The following is a 15,535-nucleotide window of genomic DNA, read 5'->3' on the forward strand; positions in this document are numbered from 1 at the left end:
AAACCAATTCACAGAAGTTATTCTAGTCCGTAAAATCATCAAATAAGCCTTTGCCTGTAATGCTTAGTTCATTAGGTGTTTATCCCAAAGTGGTTTATTGCAAAATTTCAAGTACTTAGCCAAGAACAAGCAAGAAATACAATTATACAAACAAATAATTACATCAAGGTTCCAGGAGGAGACATTAAATCTATTCACCTGCTTGATTTCAAATAGATACGTAAATCTGATTTTTTTTCTCATTCAATGGGTTGGTCAATGTACACTCAGAGATTTAGAAAAAGAGTTGCGCTAATTTTTCATGCCTATTCCAACTTTAGCATAGGCTGCATAGCTATCTCATAGTGCGATGATATGATGAAAACCAATTTTGCAGAATTCGAATCATTGTTGACAACAAAGTAGCTTAAATTCAAACATGAAACAAAGTAGAATTGCGCTACATTGTACAATAAATCGCCACTTTAAATGGTCAAAATTGGAAACCAACAATTCTAGTGTTGAAAATGCTCCTTTTCAGGAAACATATTGCAAAAATACTGAAGGTAAATAAATAAAGAGGTAAAAGCAAAAGTTGATAGCATAGCCCAAAGTTGTGGCCATATATGATCTTTGAGCAATCCATGAATTGAATTTCTAGTGATTTTCTATAGCAGGGTATCTAACCTACCAACCCCCTCAAACTGAAATACTGAAATTTGTCTCCGACCAAAGCATTGCCAAGTAAAAGCACAGCACATGCATCTGGGCTCTGGCATCACTATTTTGGAGTGTGGATTTAAATCACTGAGCCAGTCGTCAAGTTCAGCAGTGTTCTGATAACAACAAATAAGAATAATGACTTCCAAATTATATCAGCACAAACAAGGTTTTACCAAGTTAAGCTTAAGCAATCAATATTAAGAAGTATACCAAGCAAGTTGAAAGTTGCAGGAAATGAGAAGGATCACAAACCTCATAGAGGAACAATTTGTTAAACAATCTCACTTCAACTTTAAGTAGATTAAATTCCAGGTGATTGCTCTGCATCCCAATGGAGAACTCCTTTGGAACAGTATTGCCAGAGGCCCAGAACTATAAGCTTAGAAGGATTACATCATCACAAAATAGATTAACTATACCCTTAAACATTACATACACATTTTTGGGAATGCAACCTTTGGCTTGAATATTATTGGAAGGGTATCCTCAGCCTGGATCTCAATAGTAGTTTCTTTATCTTCACCAAGCATTACTTCTGTAAACTTTATAGGAAATGCATACCTACATAAAAGATATGCTTCATCAAGATGTCTATATAAAGTTTGTGTGTGCTACTTCATGTAATGAGAAAGGAAGTATACTACTATAGATATTCATTGTATTTGTGAATACATGTATAACATCATATATACACACATAAAGGTATATGTGGGCTCGGCCCATTACTAAAACCCTACATCACCAGAAAACTAAGAGAACATCATATATATAAAGATAAGTTCCTCTCATTTTTTTTCTTGGATAACTTAATGATATTGGAGAGACTAGTCGCAGGTAATCATGCAGTGTCTCAACTGGTTTGCACAAGACTCACTTGAGAGTCAATGGGGCTAAATCAAAATTTTTTCTTATCCCTCAATGTTAGGCTAAGTATGAAAAAATAGATTGATCAAGGTTTGCAGAACCCCAGCAATGATTGGTCTAGAAGGATGCATTGGATTGTCAGTTCTACATGAACAGAAAACAAAGACAACATGTGCTTTCATGGTGGAACACGTGGAAATAATTAGCACCCTGGATTCCTGGAAGGAGAAAACACTCAGCATGGCAAGAAATGAAGGATGCTCATACAGTCTGACTTCTTCTGTCCCCCTCTACACTAAGCAAAGTACAACAATTCCAATGGGGACAAGTGAATTGGATAAAATGAATAGGTATTTATTGTGGGGAGGTATAGAAGGGCACAAAAAACTGCAGTTGGTCCAAAGGCAAGAAATTTGTAGAAGCAAGCTGGGATTGTTCTTCAGCAATAGATGGCAAGTGGCATTCCTAGCAAACTTGGGTGGCAAACTGAAAAGGAAGCAACCATTGGATGAGGGCTATGAAGGATGTTGTATATATTAGGAGAAATTTTATTATGTAATTGCTTGAATACCCGTTACACAAAATTACACACATATGTACCTATAGGCTAACCTAGAGCGCATATCACAAATATAGCTTATCTTAACTTGTGTGCACACTTGGGGAAAATCAAAGGAGAAACACATTAAACACATAGCTATAAACTCAACAAAGGGCAAATACATCAAAAACAAGTTCTTTTGGAGTGCTACCCACCTACCCATGCTACAAACTTCCTTGTCAGCTTGGAAGAGCATTTCAAAGGGTAGAGCATTGAGTGAGAGGAAAGCTCACTGGCATTGGAGATGTCAACAATGTGAGTTTTTGGATGGATTCGTGCACCAAAAATAAGTCTCTAATTATGGAAGAAGAAGCTACTACTCTGGAAAACCCAATGCAGGAAAAGGTGGCGGAATACATCAACACCACAAGGGAGTGAAATAGGAAAGTCATTTGTCCCATACCTAAAAGGAACCCAATTCCCCGCCAGCCGAGAGATTGCCTAAAGAACTAAAAGTAATTAGTCTGGTTCATGGATCAATGCTAACACAGGTTGTTCCATCACCTTCTTCCATAGTTCCATGAAAGAAAACTCCAATGATGCTTATATTAAGCAACAATCTATGGCTGCTGTCATGCTCCTAAGACAACATCATCGGCAGAAAGACACTTTTTGTCATCACTAAATGCCATCAAAACTAGTTATTTTGTTTTGTGTATATACTCTGCGAGGATGGGATGAGGAAAATTTTGTCTCTGTATTTGGGAATGGGTGCAAAGTTGGGCAGCATAAGAAATAATTGGGGTCAATACTCAATACAAGGGGATATGCCCCCCATATATTCCCCACCCCGTTGACCTTTCCAGAGTGAAGCTTGACCACACTTCAGCATACCAAACCAAAACAGAGTGTAGACACCATCCAAGCCACTCCTCTTCTGATTACAGAAGGTTAACAAGATCAGACATACTAGACAAGCTTGAAAACAGGAATCTTAATAGTAAAGGCAGCCAATGGAGTATAGACCAGAGAAGAAGGGAACTATTCCTGGTATAGGAAGGTAAATTATACCAAGAGAAAAAGGATGTTTGCCTAGATGGTTTCAGAACAGAAAATCATAACAAATATGAAGAGGGTTGGAATGCATTTCGCAGAGGGTTGTGCCTGATATGTGAAAAAGAGGATTAAATAATGGTAGACTTTATGAGAGATTTTAGCTTTAGATGTGCTTTCTGGGAGTTTTATGGAGGGGCAAGACAGCACCTAAGACTAGCTCCTTTGCAAGAATGGGTTCAGGGGAACTATAAGCCAACAGAGCTAAGGCAGTGAGAGCAATGGCAGACTAGCTTCGTGCATCTCCTAAGAGGGTTCTAGTGAGAACACAACTTGGTTTCATGGAATTTTCCCCACCCAATTCAAAGTCATAACCATGGCTCTATGATTAGCACATGAAGTAAGCAATAATTTGGCAAGAGATTGAATGCCCAAAAGGTTAGTGAGGTGGCACTGACCAAATACTGGGTTGTTAAAGCTTAACACAGATGGCACTAGGAGGTCTGTTGAAAGCCCAAGTGACTGGGAGATTGGATTTTTGAGTAACATTGGCTTATCACATGGTCTTTTGATGGAATTGTTGAAGCTAAAGGAAGGAATTTGGATGGTAAGACAATGGCAATAGAGGAATGTTATAATTGAGCTAGACTCCAAGGCCGTTGTCCAGATGCTCCAAAGGAAGAATTACAATGAGAAGCCGACAAAATCCTTCTACAAAAGTGTAGGAAAATACTACACAATGGTGGTCTCACAGACATTTCGAACACTCGTATAGAGTTTAATAGTTATATTCCCCCTCCTTTATTTACTTTTCATTAGATATACCCAATAAGAAAAGCCAATTACACTAAGATTTTGTGTTTCAATATTAAATTTATAAATATAATAGTATTAGAAGTTCCCCATCCCAACATCATATGATATGACATAATATTAAAATAATATGATAAGCATTATATAAAAGCATTATGTCCATATGTTGTGCCAGAACCTACAGTAAGTGCTAAAAACAAGAAATACCAACCATTTGTTTGGTACAGTAGCTCCAAAATCTTGGACCTGTTCCCTTCAAATACATGATTAACTATGATCTTCTATGTCTTCCATGGACACATCAACTCCTGTTCAAAAGAAAGAATTGAACTCCATGTCTCCATCTATTTCAAGTAATGAATCAGTCTCAAAAAAATTCATCAATAAAATTAAAAAATACTGCCTAGCATAAGTCAAGCTACCAAAAACTGAACCCAGAAACTAATAAATAAATTGAAAAAATAAAAATAAAAATAAAAATAAAATGCATGCTACTATGTGCAGAAACCAAGGTGTTGTAACTTCTAAACAGTGTTATTAATGTCAATATTCAATAAAATTAAACAAATATTTGGTTTTCATACCAATACCACAAGCCTCCTCAAAGCCACCGACCATTAAAGGCTCAGAAGCTGTAGCAGAAAGAAGTGCAAATGCAGCTTCTAATTGAGCAAGGTTTTTTATCTGCAAACACATCGCCAATCAATATCACTTAAGCACAAAAATGGTGCTTAAAAAAAAAAAAAGAGCTTGTTTTCATTTCACTACAGCAAATAGATAAAGTTTAACGGCAATGAGATGAGCTGTAACTTTATTGCTCGCATTGGTATGCTTCACCGTCCGTTCATCCTATTCAATCATCAAAAATATATCCAGAGGCTTCCCTTGGCCGCTCTCATTTTTCACCATTATTACAATAGAAACGAAGATTAAACCCCCAAGCTACCTCGTATAAATTCCACTTAGTTTCTAACATTCAGTGTAAGCTATATGTATAAGAATGGATAATCTCTGAAACCCTAGTCGAAGAATCCATTGGAGATTAGAAACTGTTGCAGAAAAGGTGTCTTGTTCAGTTAATGGATAATCTCTGAATAAAAATGTTACTGACTACTAGTCTACTACTATTTCTTTCAATTCGTTTCAAATTTTATATTAATGTAGTGGAGTATAAGTGTATAACAAGGTACTTTGTGAAATAAGTAAAGGCAAATCAAATTCCATTTTGAGGCCACTTGCCAAAAGTGGCTAAATCTTGGAGTATAAGGCGAAATTTCCTCGCTTTTAAAGCTTTACACTCCAACTTAATAAGATAGTTGATGAGTAAATTATAATGACTCAATGATTTATTAGGTTGAAGAACTAATGTATGGTATGCACAAGAAACTCAAAACAGTAGGAGTAACTCTCATATTATAACAATTGGATTCTCTGTTTTTATCTACAATCTACCTCGTAAAAAATAATTGAGTTGCATGTGCAAGTGGCTAATTTTGTTTGGGGTTTGCAATTGATGCTTGGGAAGCGTGGGTGCATTGGAAAGAAAGTAGCGGTTTGGGTTAAAGGAGACACTCTTCTCCCAAAAAGTTGAATTCTCAATCTTTCCGCCTACTTCGGCTCGATAGAACATTTAGGAGGATGAAGTTGGTGTTAATTGGAGATTTGTTAGGTACAACCAATTAACAAATTATATACTTATAAATAAATTAAAGGTACATAATAGATTACATTGTGGACTTTCGTTTATATCATGTACATTCAATTAACATATTATATACATTCAGTAAACAAATTCTATATATATAAATAAATCAAAGGTACATAATAAGTTAATTACATGTATATAATATATGTTAATTACAACAAATATATTATATGTATGTTAATTATATGTACATGATTCTTCTCCAAAAAAAAAAAAAAAAAAAAAAAAAAAAGGATGTACATGATTCAAATGCGTATAGTGAACATTATAGTCACGATATAATAATTGCTTGTTTAGCTAATTGTATGATTTAATTTGTGGGTCTTGGTTTTTGCATGATATTTGTATAGAGTGGATGTTGGGTCTGTAGTTTATACGGTGGGCTTAGTTTATATTATGCATGGGTGGGGATTGTTTTTAGGATAGGGGGCCTTAAGCTTTAGGCCTTAGGACACCGCGTAGTTTTTTTCATGGTCCTCGTAGTAGCGTACACCGCGTAGAAAAACGACATCGTTTGAAATCTTTTTCATTAACAATAATAGATGGTAATTTTTGTTATGGTTCATGTAGCAACTTTTTTCATTATTCAGTTTTATTTTATAGATACTGTAGTTTCATTACACCACCACACCAGTATTATTCTAATTTAACTATAGTTTCATTTGACAATATACATTCAATGGCCCTGTTTGGTAAAATGGCTGTTAGCTGATAGCTGTTAACTGTTAGCTGATTGTGTTAATTAAAGGGTATAAATAGTTGATAACATTAGCTGATTATAGAAAAAGTGTTTGGTAAATTAGTTGTTAGATGATAGCTGTTTGGTATAATTTCTTTTCTCAAAAAGCTAATTGAAAAAGTTGTTTGGAGTAGCTTTTTAAATTTTAGCCTTTTGGAGTTGCAAAAAGCTAATTAACCAAACATTTATATTGATATTTTAACTAAATCAAACAATTAATAGTTGTCAAATAAGCCAAAATTGGCCTATAGGCCAATTTTTTACCAAACAGGGCCAATATGTGAGAAATGATATTCAATTACATTTTATACACAATATAGTTTCATTACAACACCACTAAAATATCATTATTATTCAACTACATTCTCATTTGACAATATACACTCAATATGTGAGACCTGCTATTCAGATTCATTTTATATACATTGTAGTTTCATTACAGCACCACCAAAGTATCATTCTGATTAAACTCTAGTTTTATTTAACAATATACATTCGATATGCAAGACTTGTTATTCAGCTTCATTTTATACACAATGTAGTTTTATCATGACACCACTAAAGTATTATTCTTATTCGACTACAGTTTCATTGGACAATTTACACTTAATATATGAGACTTGATATTCAGTTTAGGGTCTATTTGGAAAGCAGGAAAATGACTTCTGGAAAATGAGTCATTTTCCAGAAAACATTTTCATTTCCGGTGTTTGGTTGCATTTTGGAAAATTTGGTGTGCTTAGTTTATTTTCTGGAAAAATGAGTAGAATTGTATGTTTAAACATTTTGGCGGAAAATGACTTCCCCTAAATTTTGGCGGAAGTCATTTTCCACCAAAATGGCTTCATTTTCCCCAGTCAACGAAAAATATTTTCCGTTGACTGGATTTTCCTATTGCATCCAAACACTGAAAACTCAGAAAACATTTTCCAAAAGTCATTTTCCAGGTTTCCTAACGGACCCTTAATTTTATTCACAATGTAATTTCATTACAACACCACTAAAGTATCATTATTATTCAACTAGAGTTTTAGTGGATTGTCCACGTACATTCAATATGCGAGACTTGTTATTCAATTTAGCTTAACACATACACAATACAGTTTCATTACATACAACATCACTAAAGTAACATTCTAGTTCAACTATAATTTCATTTAACAATATACATACAATATATGAGATCTGTTATTCAGTTTCATTTTATACAAACTATAGTTTCATTATAACATCACTAAAAAAAAAAGTAAATAAAAGTTGAGCATGCCGCAGAACGTAATGGACATAGTAACTGCTGTTTCTTTTCATTAAAAAAAAAAAAAAAATAGCGTCATTTTGGCCCTGGTCCACTATATAAGGACTACTTTGGTTGGTTTTCTGTATTTATAAGACTTAATACCTTTTTTTTTTCTTATGATAATTCATAATTCAAATTAATTTAACTTTGAAACTCAAAATTAAATTATATACTTCTGCTCACAATAAAGCTAATTTAAACCTTTAATAATCGCAGCAAAAAGCAAACTTACACCTTATTATTGGAAGAAAATTGAGACTTCTTAAATTTTCTAGACACTTATACTTTGTAGAGAAAATGATCAGATAAGTCCCTAAACTTTACTTCAAAAGTTAATTAGGCCTCTAAACTTTAAAAAAGTGCAATTAAACCCTCAAATATGTCAATTTGGGTTAATGAAGCTCAAAAATCGATAAATGACCCTTTATTACAGGTCATTTCAATTCCAACGACCGGCGACGGCAAAAAAGCCGTCGCCGATCACCTACTATTGCAAAATGCGACCTTTCTGGTCGCCTTCACCAATAGAAGGTGACGGGCGACAACTTTGCCGTCACCGGTCGCCGGAACTGAAATGACATGTAATAACACATTTATCGGTTTTTGAGCTTCATTAACCTAATTTGACATGTTTTGAGAGTTTAATTACATTTTTTAAAAGTTTGGAAGCCTAATTAATTTTTAGGATAAAATTTAGCAGCTTATTTGACCTTTTTTACTTTGTATATCCCTTTGTTAGCTTAATAAAATAATAGTTTTTTTTTTTTTTTGTAAAAAGAAAGAAAAGAAATGAGTTTACGTGGCTTATCTTTACTTGTACGCAGTTTCAACCCATCACCGCTGGTCTAACATCATCTTTGGTCTCTCCGAACATTCTCTTCTCACATTAATTAAGTCTAAAACCTCCCACCTAATACCGACGTGACTTGGATAGATGCTCGTTCTTGACTCTAATTTGGTAAAACCCACCAACAAATGCCACAATTTAAAATTTTAAATTAATTAAAATTTTCATAGTAAAATTTACTTTTTTTTTTTATATGAATTACGAACTACTATTACACATGAATAAAGTTTATCTAATGTACACATTTAAATAATAAATGTGAATTTTTTTCTTGTCAATCAAAAAACATTGGATTCATGGTTTGCTAATATGAGAATCATGTTCTACCACTTGACCACTCCTTTCGAAATAAAAAATTATTATTATTACAAAATACATTAGTCAATGTATAAATAAGTTTTTAAATTTAAAAAAATGCACATAATATCGTAATTAATAAAATCACAGACTAATTAATTAACTACGGAGTACTGGAATAGTAGAAACACATATGAAAAGAATGCTAAATTGCAGAGAAGTTAAAATTTGTGTTGTTTCTTTTAGGCAAAAATTTGTGTGAGATTATCTCAGATATTTTTATTTGTGAGACGGATTAGGTCAAGATGAAATTCAATACTTATACTAGTAAATATAATACTAAATCAGGAATAAAATGTTTATTATTTATATGTGAAAATATAACACTTTTGAAGAAAAATGTAAAAGTTTTACATTTTGATGTAAAAATATTACATTATTCATCAAAAGTATTCCATTTTTCTTTATAAGTAACAAACACTTACCAACATTACTTATAATGAGAAATATAATACTTTTACATCATAAGTATACAAATATTACATTTGTCCACAAAAGTATTACATTTTTTCTTATAAATAACAAACACTTTATTCTTAATTAGTATTACATTTTTCAATATAAATATTACATTTACATATTAATGCGACCTGGCCTGACCCGTCTCACAGATAAAAATTTGTGAGATGGTCTCACACAAGTATTATCCTTCTTTTTATTATTGGATTTTAAGCTTTGACTTTTGAACACATATAATATTTATAAATATAAAGTATTAAAGTGGACTTTAAAATAAAAATTGAGGGGCAAAAAATATTTGTATGCATATAATACCATACACACACACACACACATATATATATATATATATATATATATATGGCAAGTGGGCAGCAACATCTCCACAGTACAACGATGGTTGAAAATGGGTCTTCTCCAAAGTCGGCGACTCTAGACTGGCATCATGCCATCATCATGTGTCGTTTCTTCGTTCTTTTTTTTTTTTTTTTTTTAATTTAGTTTTTCTTTAGAGGTGTACGCGAGTTGCGACAAAATGAATCTATCATTATTATTTGATGAGAGTATGTATTAAGTAAACCTCATTCATGCATAATAAATTTTAAATTTCACCCAAACATAATAAATCTCAAACCTCACAATACATAAATCGTGCTGCGAAAATCTTGTATAATATATTGGATTGAGCGGAAGATGACAATAATCAAAATTATAATCTTTTATTATAAAAATTATACTCTATCCAGTCATAGATACCTCTTTCAGGGCCATCATAGATCTTCTTTCCTATTCGTTACATTGATATATGCTAGGATTGCTAGCTTACTCTCATGAGACAAATAACAAATAGCATTAATGTTTTATTGAAACTTCAAATCAACCATACACATTGATGTTGGAATAGAAGTTGTATTTTGTCATGGGCCAACAATTATTATATTAAATCATCTATTCGTGTTAGTAACATAGCGTAACAAATTTAATTTAAATAGGTGTGTTTATGCATGAAGTAGATTAAAATTTGTTGGTGTATCATTTCTCCTTAATCATGGTTGGTTAAGCGCACATGTTGACTGAGACTCATAATAATCACACTCTACTTATTTAGTCACAGTTTTGGATGAGACGACTACTATTGTTGAAAAGTGAAGAGAACGAGATTAATTAGAATTTTAATTAAAGATGGAGAGTGGCGTCAGAACCATTGAATTCACTTTATATTGTGATAATTCTGAAAAAGAAAGCGTTAAGTCAATTATTACTTAAGAAATTGGTAAGACATTACACAATGAATAACTCATGATCGAGTTTGAACTTTGAATGGCTCATGAGTTTCAATCTTTGAATAAATTAATAGTCTTAAATTTCGATTTCAAAAATAAAATTGGAGACAAGTTTTCAAAATAGTTTTGGCAGTTCAAAAAATTATTTTGAGATTTCAAAATTAATTTTGAAAAAAAAAATTATATTTTTACCTTTTTGTGAGAAACAGTGTGTGTGTGTGTATTCAAGAGAAACGTAAAATAAGCCAAATACAAGGCTTTATTTTTTTATTTATTTATAACAAAGTATTATTCGAATAATCATATGTCCATCACACTCTTTGTCTCTTTCCATATTAAGCCTTTTAGAATATACAATATTATTTTCTCTTAGATATCTATAAATTGTTTTCATATTCTTTATAATTTCAAAATATTCTAAATAATTTTTGACTCGAATATTTTAACATTATTTTATAAAATTATATCAAAAGCCTTGTAGTTGCAAAATATTTTAAAGAGTTAATACCTAAAATGGTCCTCCGACTATTAGTTAATACTCGATTTTGTACCAAAGTATTAAACGTACTCAATTTAATCCTTTAACTTTTATAATCACACCCAATATGATCCTCCGTTACAATTTTCATCTATTCACCGTTATTTTGAGGACAAAGAAGTCAATTTACTTGGTCCAAACCTGTTTCTTCCTCTAGTCAACATCTTGGATGCCCCTGCGGCCTCGGGGATTCATCCCAAACTCGCAGAACAAGTGAGTTTCATGGCGGAATACAATGAACCCTCGACGGAATTCATGGTTGCGTTGTCGGGGGATGAGAAAGTGGTTCTGGTAAGCCATAGTATAGGTGGGGTCAACGTATCACTTGCTATGGAGAGTTTCCCTCACAAGATATCTATTGTTGTGTTTGTCACTGCTTCCATTATGGCTCTGATCTAAGCTTTCTTGCCGTGAAATAAGAGGTATATATACATAATACATACATCATATATCTTATTCTCTTTTAATTAATACAGTACTTTGCAAGACCAAAATTAATGGTGTTGATTTACTGGTGACCAATATCATATACAGTTCTATCGGAACAAATTGCACTTTTGATCCTGTGAGTATTAGAGTACTGGTAATTTGAGTACGTGACTTTCAAAACTCCCAATTTAAATCTTTAATTATGCATTTTTTGGCAGATTTGGTCCTCCTGACCAAATTGCCGGCTAATTTTGGCCGGAAAATGATTTAATGGTTCGAATTATTTTGTGATGAGGGTAAAAACGTCATTTCACTCCCTTCTTCTTCATTCTCCCTTTCTTCTTCGTTCTTCTTATTCTTCACCGCATTATGGCCAAATGGAATCATATTAATGGCCAAATGGAATCAATGCATTCAACTACCCAATTGATCGTATTGAAATGCAATACTTGTCGTCTTTTAATTGTTCGATCATTTGGCCATAATGCGGTGAAGAAGAAGAAGAACGAAGAAAGTTGTTCGATCACCGGCCGAAGAAGAAAGTTCTACGTCTTTTAATTGTTCGATCACCGGCCGGCGCCTCGTCCTCCTCGCTGGTGTAGTCATCGTGCTTGGGCACCGGAGCGATTAATCTCCGGTCATCGTCGGCACTAACATGGTTCTTCTGGCTACTATCATCATGGCCGGACGTGGAACAAAACATCCTAAAAGACATCGAAAAAGACGGCGAGAGATGCAGTATCTACAGGCGGCGATCTCGGAGGCAATGAGGCTGTACCCGCCGGTGCCGGTGGACACAAAGGCCTGCCTGAAAGATGACGTCATGCCGGACGGCACGTTCATCGGAAAAGGGTGGTTCGCGACGTATCACACGTACGCCATGGGGAGAATGGAGAAGATTTGGGGGAAAGATTGCTGCGAGTACAAGCCGGAGAGGTGGTTGGACGAGAATGGGGAATACAGGCAGGAAAGTCCGTTCCGGTTTCCGGTGTTCCACGGCGGGCCGAGAATGTGTCTGGGGAAGGAAATGGTGTACATTCAGATGAAATCCATTGCGGCTTCGATTCTGGAGAGGTTTGAGATTGAGGTGTTGTCGGAGGAGAAGGGAAAGGTTCCTGATTTTGTGTTGTCTTTGACTCTTAGGATGAAGGGTGGGTTGCTTGTGAAGGTTAAGGATGAAGAAAAAGAAGAACGAAGAAGAAAGGGAGAATGAAGAAGAAGGGAGTGAAATGACGTTTTTACCCTCATCACAAAATAATTCGAACCATTAAATCATTTTCCGGCCAAAATTGGCCGGCAATTTGGTTCGGAGGACCAAATCTGCCAAAAAATGCATAGTTAAAGGTTTAAATTGGGAGTTTTGAAAGTCACGTACTCAAATTGCCAGTACCCTAATGCTCACAGGACCAAAAGTGCAATTTGTTCCGAACACGAACTGACGACTCCACCACCTGGTGTTGAGTGTGAGAGACCCGACTGGATTTCTTCCCTTTCCCAGCCATAACAGCCACAAGGAGCACCCAAACCCAGTCAAGAACCACCTTAAGGCATAGACAAGTGGAGACTCACCAGTTCACAGGGAGCAACCGCCCAGATCAAGGAACGGAGTAGAGGAACTCACCGGAACTGTGACAGAGGTCACAAGGAGCAGCCGTCGACAAGAGGTATGACTTCACACCTCGACCGAAAAACCCAGAAAAATACGGAGACGAGAACTGTGGCACCGGTCGCAACCGTCAGGCTCAACAAAGAAAGTTGTCGTCAGCGTGAGGAGTGCCACCAAAAAATGGTGGGATTTGTACCACGAGGTGCAGGAATCTAAAAACAGAAGAAAATTGTGAAAGATAGCACCTTTGTAATCAACTGAAAAGAAAAAAGAAAAAAACAGACCCGAGTAATGGGGTCGGGAAATTTAGAATAAAGCCAAAACACAAGAATATGACTATATTCTTCGCCGCCTGGAATCCAGTAAACCACTGGCCGGGCGGTTAGAAGCTGAGAAGGATAGCCGCAAAAGCAGACAAATGAGATAATCATAAGCACAAATTTCTTTCACTCACATATAGTTCATGTGGACATAGAGGGTTGAACTTCTTAGTGTGAGAACGGAAAAAAAGCGGTTGGGAAGAAGGGCTTCAACTAAAATGACGTGTATGCCTTTCAAAATAACAGTGGATGGATGGAAATTCTAACGGAGGATCACATTGGGTATTGTTTTAAAAGTTAGAGGATTAAATTGAGTACGGTTAATACTTTGGGACAAAATTGAGTATTAGCTAATAGTTGGAGGACCATTTTGGGTATTAACTCTATTTTAAATATTTCTATGCCTTTGAAAATTGATTTTGAAATATTATTCTCACTCGAAATTTAGCTTGAAAGTATTGAAAATATTCTACAAGATTTCCAAATGTATCTGCTTAACATGATTATGCTAGTGACCTTTCGTTTGGAATGGTAACACTGTAACAGTGATGTCATCCGACCACAAGATATTTGACAAATTTAGTTCTTGTTAATTGATCAATTTAAGAAAAAATTACACTTTTGGTCATGTGACTATTGTAGTCTTGTTAATTTGAGCACTTGACTTTCAAAACTATCAATTTAGTCCCATAACCATGTAATTTTTAACACATTTGGTCATATTGGCCAAATCATCGGCCAAATGTTGTCGGAAAAACGTTATTGCTTTCGAATTGTTTATTAATGAGGATTAAACGGGGGGAGGGATTCCTTGCTTCTTTCTCTGATTAGTCGTTCTTCGTTTGATAGTTGCGAGGTTCCAGTCGTTCTTCGCAATGTAGATGAAAATTAGGTTAAAATTAATTTAGGATCTTTTACCAATTAGAATGCCCAGCGACCGAATGAACCCCCTGCGCCCCCCCCCCCCCCCCCCACCTTCTTTTTAACTTAGAATGACTGTTTTACCCTCATTAATAAGCAATTCGAAAGTAATTACGTTTTTTTCGGCAACATTTGGCCAGTGATTTGACCGACAGGATCAAATGTGTTAAAATTGCATAGTTACGGGATTAAATTGATAGCTTTGAAAGTCAAGTACTCAAATTAACAAGATCACAATAGTCATAGGACAAAAAAGTGTAATTTTCTCTTGATTTAATTGACTATTTAAAGTTCAAACTATTTTGAATGATTTATTAACCAAAAATATGTAATACTTCTCACGTATTAAGAAGACTCTTCCTATTGAGCTAAGCACATCCTAAAACTATCCATTCTTATTCTTTATTGCGTTTAAATCTTTCTTCTTATTCTTTTAGTGTATGGTTCATTAGGGAAGTTTTGGAAAACCTAACAAGTGTAACCCACCAACGAGTATACATGACAATCCATGTTTCTTGGTTGTTGTTGTTTTCGTATTATGTAAATAATAGTATTAACGAGCTGAGTTTGATCCATACACGAATACGACACGTTAAGCTTAACGAATTGTGAATGCAGACATGAACATGAATTTTTAATGGGTTGACACACTGCTGGAAATATTTGATTTTCCGACCACTTTTTCAACCACCTAAAAAAAATTTCAACCACCTAAAAAATTAGTCGAAAAAGTGACATTTTTTCAATTTTTTTGTCATAGGTTGGAACTTCCGACCACCTTTACTTAGTGGTCGGAAATACCGACCACAAAGTAAAGGTGGCCGGAAAAAAATTCGGCAATTTACATTTTTTAAATTGATTTGAGAATTTTCGCCAATCTTTGTAATAGCTCATTTTTCCGACCACGTTACAAAATTGGATGTTATTTCCGACTACCTTGTCTGGTGGTCGGAAATAACGACAAAGGTTTTTCCGGATACCAAAAGTTATCGAAACAAGGGTTTCCGACTTAATTTAAGATCACTTTCAAGTAGTCGAAAATTTCCTGATTTCCAACAGTA

At 34.5% G+C, this 15,535-nt stretch overlaps 1 long non-coding RNA gene across 2 annotated transcripts; it reads right to left on the reverse strand.

Annotated features, from left to right (window-relative positions):
• Positions 1-4,996, reverse strand: LOC109156719. 2 transcript variants are annotated; one of them, XR_002050103.1, is made up of 4 exons: positions 4,558-4,996; positions 4,185-4,281; positions 955-1,263; positions 1-815 (listed from the first exon to the last, which is right to left on the reverse strand). It is a non-coding gene; the product is annotated as an uncharacterized LOC109156719 (long non-coding RNA). The 2 variants fall into 2 exon arrangements; XR_002050104.1 differs by lacking the exons at positions 4,185-4,281; positions 4,558-4,996 and adding an exon at positions 2,323-3,906.
• Between the last annotated feature and the right edge of the window lie 10,539 nt (positions 4,997-15,535).

The sequence above is a fragment of the Ipomoea nil genome, unplaced genomic scaffold (assembly GCF_001879475.1).
Source record: "Ipomoea nil cultivar Tokyo-kokei standard unplaced genomic scaffold, Asagao_1.1 scaffold2759, whole genome shotgun sequence".
Taxonomy (NCBI): domain Eukaryota; kingdom Viridiplantae; phylum Streptophyta; class Magnoliopsida; order Solanales; family Convolvulaceae; genus Ipomoea; species Ipomoea nil.